The 9,178-nt window shown below is 44.0% G+C and overlaps 1 long non-coding RNA gene across 1 annotated transcript in view; it reads left to right on the top strand.

Annotated features, from left to right (window-relative positions):
- Window positions 1-4,900, top strand: part of LOC109478186 — a 9,117-nt gene extending 4,217 nt beyond the window's left edge. Inside the window, exon 3 of the long non-coding RNA XR_002140716.1 lies at window positions 4,369-4,900. This is a non-coding gene — a long non-coding RNA (uncharacterized LOC109478186). The remainder of the gene's footprint in view (window positions 1-4,368) is intronic.
- The last annotated feature ends 4,278 nt before the right edge of the window (window positions 4,901-9,178 follow it).

The raw sequence follows: 9,178 nt of genomic DNA on the forward strand, positions 1-9,178 counted from the left end.
TCAAGACTAATTGTTTAAAGCTATCTAATGATAATGCCCCTACTGTATACTTGGTGACATCGAGTTCCACTCTGCAATAGTTCTAGGAAAGAATGAATTTTTGAACACTCAATCCTTGGTTGATACATAACTCTGATACATCAAGGCATGACTATTTCTTGTTCTCTTCTGGACTGGTATTAGGTACTTAGTAGTTGGGAGTGGGACGTCCACCAATAGAGAGTTTGGCATATGTGTAATGCTACTCTTCAAGCAGAAGTTGATGGGGAAGTCACTCTGTCTGGAGAGTTGTGTAATGCCATTCTGTTGTCCGTGGCTTTACTGGGCCCCTCCCCGGGCCGTGTCAAGCTGGTGTGTTCTGCCGAAAGGCGGTTATACCGGCTATACAGATTCAGATACAGAAACGATGTGTGACTATGCCACCAAAGGCTTAGATGGACACTTCTCTATCCAACTACTGAAAGGCCCTGAAACGCTTTGGATGACCCATGCTATGATTATTTTCTTTGCTTGAAATCTCCCATACACCCTTCATCACACTTTGGCTCACCTTACTTATCCCCTGCGACCCCAGACTGACACTTAACTTGGACGGTTGCACTTTCATAGTGCTTAAGCGACTCACGGAATTATTAAAGTGACGTTTCATGATATTAAAGTGGCCTTGTCGCCATCCGTTTTGTAACGCCTTACACTAGTTACAGGCTGGTTCGGGGTCCCTTGCACTTGGGGAGTTCCGTTACAAAAGGAATAGCATCCATATTAAATCTCCAATCAGATCATACCGTGGCAATGGCAGTATCCATTATCTTGGGCCAGCACCGTATGATCTGCTTGGAGATCCAGGCTACAAGGGCTGATGAAAACCGCAGAGGGACTCAGAACTAGGACAGATGAAACCATGCGTATATCTCTCAGCGGGTAGCTTCCTCATGCTATGGTCACATCCCAAACCGTTTTCCGGTCGAGCGGTTCTCGGGAACGAGAAGTATGTTATGAAAGACGACAAGACAGAGTGTTGAAAACTATGCATATTTTGTGCGTATTTTTGTGATGCGCGTTTTTATGTTTCGTTTATGCAGCACTCCATGTTAAAAACCATGTTTTAACATGGCTAAAAGTCAATGCAACACTCTGCGTCTGAGCTTGGGCGGGGTCGGAATTTTGGTCAAGGCTAGGCAAGCCTTGGCCATACAAGACCACTACCGCCCCTCCTACCCCCCCACTGTCCCCAAGTTCGTAGTTTCCCTGTCCCTTCCCCAGTGGGAGGGCGCGACTCTGTGGGACGCCATAGACCGGGTGGATCGAGAGAGCAGTTACAGCTACAGCTATCTAGAATAGGATCCGGCTTGATGTGGGCGTCTTTTCCCAGTTTTATCACATCTAAATTCTTCTTTTTTTTGTCAGATTTTCTTCCCGCTCTGTAAACTAAGCTGGTAGGAATTTTAGCCACCCTAGGATCTGCTAAAGGATTAAATTCACTTGTCAAAACACCACTTATCCCTGCCAGGGCTAGACCCGGTTCTCACACGGACAAAATGATCGACTGTGTTTAAGATCATGCTAGAGTGAGTCAGAAGTGACTTTATAGAGAATCCGGAGTTTCGCAATCAGCCTGTTCTTGGCTAAGACATAGATAAACACATCACCGTGGATTTTACCTTACATAAGGGAGGAATTTTACGGTAAAACCTTCATTCCAGCATGACCTCTGAACGCCCATAAGACTGACGACGGTGATTAAGGTATGTCATAATTGTAATTTGTATGAAAATAAGGTGAGATGAATGGTGGACGGCCCCGACTCGAGCTCTAATACAAACTGTGTCTGCAAATAGAACGGTACCACCCAAGAGCTCAAATACAACAGTATACAGGTATATAGTACATGTAATCTCCAAGCAGATTCGGAGGGGCAAGGGGACTTTATGTTGGCCGCATGTATCCATTGGCCGCCTGGAGTATATCCAATGTTCGTCCCGTGGGGCAAACGTTGTATATATTTCAGGCGGCCAACGGACACATGCGGCCAACATTAAGTCCCCTTGCCCCTTCGAATCCGCTTGGAGATTAAGTACATGAAGATGACAAACAATTCAGGCTGTAGTTGAGTTGACCAGCACGCTGGCTGTAGGGAGAAAACAGTGTTTTATGTACTCTCCTACTCTGGGGTGACCAGTGGTCACCACATGGTTTCAGTTGGGAAGCGGGTCGTGACTGGTGACATGCGATAACTGCCGCGGTATGGGCCTTTGCGGCTATAAAAAATTGGGCAACGAGTGTAGTTATCGGATTACCAATTACCATGGCTAAACTGTGGTTTTCTGTGGTCTGACTCTCCTGGTCAAATTCTACTCTCCGTAGAATGGTCTGGTAGAGGTAATCGTTAGCCTCTGCCAGGCTTCAGCTAGCGGCTAGAGGCGAGGGTAGAAATCGGCCAAATAGTCCTTGAATATATGTAGACTTTCTACCTCCATGAATAGGCAGATGTTATGCCGCTTCCCGATGCCTGGTGGTAGATAGTCTATAAAATTATAAGGTCTATAAAATGTGCCACGGGCCGGGGTGGGACTAATCTCGGATAATTGACACTTTAATTAGCTGACAATCATCTGATCTCATCTGTTATTAAATGAGCGCTGTACTTAGCGAGTGCCATAAAGAAAAAAAGGGGAACCAGAAAGCGTAACAAAGTGTTACTGTGTTAGAGTCCGTGCTTCGGGATTTAATAGGTGGTTTACAATTTCATTCTTCTACTTAGTTCCTCTTCAAATATGTATGGAAAAACAACATAATTCGGCATGGTTGAAAAGAAATGTAATATGGATCCCACAGGCATCCGGTAGTATCTGTTACAAATGTCGCGCCGCGTGCTGGTGTGTTATACGCCGGAGGGCGGTTAAAGTGCATAAATCATCCCCTCGCGTATACGACTGTGTACAAATGAGCTCAGTGTCAGAAGTCTTTAGATCACCATCCACTAATGGAGATCCCAATATTTTAAATAAAACAAACAAACATGGTTGGAGAGTAAGGCTCCCTCAATCCAGACCATTCCAGGGTGTTCTCACTTCTGCGGAAGAATCCCTCCCTTGGCCGACCGGGAGTAATTCAGTCATGTTCTAATTCGCTCTGTTGCCTATATAATGGTGGGCATTGCCTAAATTTAGTCTTCTGCCGAACCTAGTCGACTAATTTAACGGCCAAATTTTGTATCTGTATAGCCGGTTTAACCGCCCTTCAAGCGTAACACCCCAGCTAATTCAAAGGATGGTTTATCACAGAGAACGAAACATCGCATAGTTCAGCCAGAAGACAAAGATCAGACTGCCTGTAACTCCCCTTACCGTGGATGTCCATCCCTATCTCATGTCAACCAAATTGCGCCGAAAATTGCTTACGCAAAGGTTTTCCCTCCGTGTACACCGGCCCCAATTTTCGTACACAATTTCGGTACGTTACCTCTAGGGCAGGCGTACGATCAGCGGCTCGCCCAGCGGGCCCGGGAGTCTCCGTGCCTCCCAGTCTCATGTAAAACAGGAATGAACTCCTTTCTTGTTGCAAATTCCAGTCTTTTCCCGCGTTTGTACCAGCCACGCAGTGTTCACTTGTTCAATTCTCCGTGTTTCATTCGTTTTGCTCTCCCTTTGATTCTTTGTTTCAATTGTTTAGAGTTAGTGAGCTTTTTGCTGTTCGCTGGGCATGTCGGAAGGGCACAACAGCGCGAATTGGAGTATGGAGTTACGACAGGATCAAAAGCAAAATGGAGACTGTTAGAAAAAAGGAAGTATACGATGACATTGCGTGAGATATGGAGGCTACAACTAAACTACAAAACTGGTCAAGTACGTCCATAGCGGCAGGTTATTTGAGGTCACGATAGTGTGGGGCGCAGCGGGAGTTCTCTGGCCCTCCCTGTCGATGTATTGACAGAAACGAACGTACGCTCGGATTTTGCCTGTGTGTAAACCGGGTCCAAGTCCAAGTACTGACCAGGCTAGTTCAGTGTATCAGCCTAGTGCCGAGGTAAGATTTTGCGCTCCAAAAAATTAATAGTGGGTAGACTGTTCTCTACAAGCAGAGGTTGTGGGGGAATGACCGTTAGTTTTTATATATGGCCCCTTTTTTTCGCTACCCCCACCACCTTGGGTCACGCATGGACCCTCGCTGGCTCATTGGATACTGCCTGGCCATTTTGATACTCTTCTTTTGCCGACCCTACGATCTGCTTGGAGATTAGGTAGACTGTGTCAGATAAAAAAGGAGAGGGAGAGGAATTTTTGGAGGAAATGTTATAAATTTTATTTGATTATATAAGGACGTCATGCTTCTTAGTTGTTACTAATCATATGATGCAATTTTCATTAGTTTTTCGTCCAGGGGTCGACAGTGGGTAAGAAGAGGAAGCAAAGTGGGAACAGAGGCCGTGGACGTCGCTTATGCGGTTCCCGTGCAGGTGGACGAGGGCGAGGTCGTATCTAGATTTAAACTGCACCACGCTATTGTTAAGTTGAAGTTTCATACATTTAATATTGACCACAGATGTATTGAGTAGTCTTCGCATTGTGTTATTCAGTACACATGTTCAAATACCTATTCTACCTATACCAGATTTAAAAATTACAGCTAACATGTCATGACGCTTTGTTGTATAAACATTGTAAACATGTGACAAATTGAAATAATCTGTCTGGAGTTTATTGACATGTTGCAATACCTATGCCTGGTTTTTATATCTTATACTGTATCTTGCCATAGCCATGTAAGAGTTGAAGGTAATCGTTGTATCCATTTTAAAGGCGTTGTTAGGGGCTTTGACCTCAGTAATGTACAGTGTTCAGTGTTAAAACAGTAACTTTATTGTGGTATGATGACATATAATATTTGTACAGCAGTCAAACGCTCAGTGTGTGCGTCACATAACTGAATGGTATAACATAGCTCACCTTGTCCTTCACCAAAGATGGCTCCTCTGGTCTGGGGAAAAGGCCCAACGTGGCAGACTTTTCATAAACTTCCCTTTGTGTTGAACTTGGCAGCAGAATTCTTCTCGTGTTGAACTTCCCTCGTGGCAGACATCGCGACAAAGTCCCCTTCCTGGCGGACTCGGCGAGGGAAGTTCCCTCTAGGCGGACTTGACAGTACGCGCGTGTCGGCCTTAGTCGGCCTGCACATACTTCGCGCTGGAACACCGCTGGTGTCGGCCTGGTCGACGGAACTTCCCTCGTGTGTGACTTGGCAAGGAACACCGCTGATGCCGGATTTAACGCAAGAACACCGTTCGTGCCGGCCTGGTAGCGGGAACTTCCCTCAGTCGGACATCACGCAATAAGCACCGTTCGTGTCGAGAGGGAACTTCCCTCGTGTGCGACTTGGCAAGGCACACCGTTAGTGACGGACTTCGTGCATTAAGACAATGCGAGGGAACTTCCCTCGTGTGTGACTTGTCAAGGGACGCCGCTAGTGACGGACTTCGTGCATTAAGACAATGCGAGGGAACTTCCCTCGTGTGTGACTTGGCAAGGGACGCCGCTAGTGACGGACTTCGTGCATGAACATCATGCGAGGGAACTTCCCTCGTGTGTGACTTGGCAAGGGACACCGCTAGTGACGGACTCCGGACTTCGTGGATGAACACCATGCGAGGGAACTTCCCTCGTGTGTGACTTGGCAAGGGACGCCGCTAGTGACGGACCTCGTGCATGAACACCGTTCGTCTCGGCCTGGCCGAGGGAAGTTCCCTCTTGGTCGGCTAAAACAGAAACTCTCCGTTGTGCCACGGCGGTCTGTCACTACGGCATTCTTTCCCATTGCTATGCGCGTTCGAAAAGGTATCGGATTACAAGACGCTATTTTGGCCTGTTTTGGACTACCCGTAAAATATTTGAAAATACACAAATAATATTTAGGGGTAAATTTCGTCAAATTAAAATGAAATTATCGTCTTAACATCCTTTAAATGTTAGCTTTTTATGTTAAATCAATGATTTTTTAAAATTTCGCTCAGAAAGACGATTATTTTCGGGTTTCCGACCACACGTCATATCACGTTTTTAGGCAAACATCGTTCAAACCTGGCTACGTATATTACCCCAGATCCCCGATTTTTATATTTTTCGCAGACTAGGAATAAGACAAAAAATCGTGTTTTAGGGATTTTTTAATTTCTGATTTTAAGTCTAGTTTTTGTCGACATACTGGTGAAAAAATGACATTTTTTGACATTTTTCTCACTAAATTACCCATAATTCAAAATTGAGGCCATTTTTCAAAAATCCCTAAAACACGATTTTCGGGACAACCGTTACAGTCATTTTGAGCCGTAAATGGGGTATGTTTGACTGTCCATGTTTCCAGGTTTGAACGAGTTTTGGAGACATGTCATATCGCCAGAAAGTGTGCATTATGTTATTCATACTGGCGTAAAGAATCATTACAGTATTCAAGGTCACACACGGATACGACAGTAGCTTCGCTACATGTTACATGTCCACCAAAAATAATTGCGGACATGTACTGTCCAGGAAACTGTTTGTATCTATAGAAAAGTGTTGTTTTTTATCTGTTGCAATGCACGGAGGCAGAAAGGCTTGTTTTGCCGGTTTATAGTAAATGACCGCAGGTGACCCCGAAATAGAACGCGGGTTCGATTCGAATTCCCCAGATAGAACACGATCGAACACAGTTCGGGTTCTATGACATGTGGGAACTTTGCAGCCCAGATTTTACCACCGTGTGCCCGGTTAAAGGAGGGAATTTCCCTCCTATGGTGGCTGGATAAAACAGAAAATATAACTTGTACCTGGCCACACGAGGGAATTTCCCTCGCTAACCCCAGAAATCTAAGCCACTATGATGGTCTTTCTGAACTTCGTAATGTCTTTAATTTTTGTTATTGCAGTTTGAAAAGCTTCACCTTCAAAATTTTGTTGTCTTAAGATTTCAAAATTCAAGACGAAAAAAGGGGAATAAATTGGATTTTCCCCTTTAGATTTGGATTGTGTTCTTTATAACTGCCCTAAAGTAACTTGAATCAAATTTCATCAAATATTGGAAGAAATATGCCTCAATTAAAAATATACAGAATTTTCAGTTAATAATCTTCTCTGAATAAAACATTTAAGTATTATAGGGACCCCGCGTTAACTATGCAAAGATGAGGGGGCATTTGGGGCCGGCTCTAAAACCCGAAACGTTCAGTGGTAATGTCCGTAATGTAACCAGTAGTAGATTTTGAATTGTCTTTATATGTTGTTTATCTGGACGCCTTGAATACATTCATCAACTTGATATGAAAAATTATGTTCACTTTTTGTGTTTTTCTTTCCGTTCGGCCACGCCGACTTAATTTTATGGATGACATCCTTTAAAGACTAGTGCGCGCGGGAGACTAAAAAGAATCCTGCCAAAATAAAAATGCTACTAAACCACAGGAATACAAAGATGGTATTGTGAATTTTTGGCAGTACATAACGGCGTATACGAAAAGCCGGCAAATGTTGCCTTTATGCGGAATTTATGAATCGGTACTGTACGTACTATGTAGTAAGTTCTATCGTACTATGTAGTCAGGCCTAGATCCACTCCAGAGCCTCGGTGGACTTGATCTTTTTTTTTTTTTGAGAACAGGCGAAAATTAATGCGCGCTGATGTCATCCATAAAATTAACTCGGTGTGGCCTAACTACAACAAAAGCATTTCACGAGATACAGGTTACATCATTAAAGTCTTAGAAAATGAATCCATGATGATGATGATGTTGAACGAGCTTCACTGCGTCTGGTGGGACCACGTCTGCAGGAGGCCGAGGTACGCGGGGGGAGGGGGGCACCAGCAAGCAGGTCGTTTATGGTAGGGCACAGCACAGTAATAGGGCTTTCCTATGTTAATATATGGGAATGATGTCAAAACAACGTGGTCAAAATTCATATACCTGAGTTTTAGACCTTGAAGAACATACATTGGCAGGGTAGGCCAACCTCTCAAGTCTCCATTCCCAAAAAATGAAAAAAAATTCCTACGCACCTAAACCATGTGAGAATTCTAGCCGAACATTGAAAAGTGACCCCTGACCTCTCTGGACAGCTGATGACCGCATGTAAACCTATATCTTCTTCAGCCAGCCAGACAACACATGCATGGCTGCAAGTCTGTTTTTTTCACCAAAATGAAAATACTACGACCCTTACCTATAACATCCAAGTCCAAAACAACAACATTTCCCTAGAAAAAGGCTTCTTTACACTCTACATTACATTGCCATCTCTATATACTAAAACTGGGCCCTCTGCGCCTGCGCTATTACTGACCTTTGCCCGGTAGCAGAACACAGTATTAATGGGCGACCCCCGGGTCTGTGACGCGGGTATAGAAAGTAGTGCAGCGAATATTCTTGAAGGCTGGGTAGAAAGCCTGATAAGAGCGTCAGCCAGACGTAAAATTGACGCTGTGTAGTCTAGGAATGTATCGGGTTTGAGACTGTATGATTTGAATTGTGAAGGTTTTGCAGTTCGTGTATAAATGCGCCGTATTGCGCAACTGGCTTTCCGGGTGAGTCGGCTGAAGTTCAGGTCACGTGGGTGATGTCAAAGTGTACGTTACGAGCAGATACGCCGACAGGATTTTTTGGTTTCTAGATATTTTGTAGTTTGTACCTTCTTCTGAAACATATTCGATTTTCGTATTTGTGAAGTGCACCCTGCTATTATAATAATAATAATTCTTACCGCGTCGAAGTAAGTCATCTTGGGGTCCTTAACTATAGAAATCCCCATAGGGCGAAAACTGTGTTCTGCTACCTTATCCCTGACATTGATACGACGCCACCGTGCGTCTTTTTATCAAACTGTAAAGATTTCTACTTTAACCGATTTGTTCTTGAATATGGTTTTCAGGAACGTTACTTTATTTGGCAGGAGAAGAAGAATAAAAAGAAACAAAAAAGCCGCTAGAAAGCCTATTATTGAACTCGATCTTCGCCTGTTATGTCCCTTTCCAAAACAACAATTAACAACCGGTCGCATTTTTTTTTCAAATTAATTATAGAGAATTTGACAGAAAAAGGCCTCGTGACAGGTCAATTTTATATCACGACTTTGAACTGAAGGAGAAAGGTAATACTGTTTATGCTGGTAGCATGGTGACGGAACTGGAGTTGAACAATATAAGCGCGAGGGGG

The sequence above is a fragment of the Branchiostoma belcheri genome, unplaced genomic scaffold, assembly GCF_001625305.1.
Source record: "Branchiostoma belcheri isolate BF01 breed outbred unplaced genomic scaffold, Haploidv18h27 scaffold422, whole genome shotgun sequence".
Taxonomy (NCBI): domain Eukaryota; kingdom Metazoa; phylum Chordata; class Leptocardii; order Amphioxiformes; family Branchiostomatidae; genus Branchiostoma; species Branchiostoma belcheri.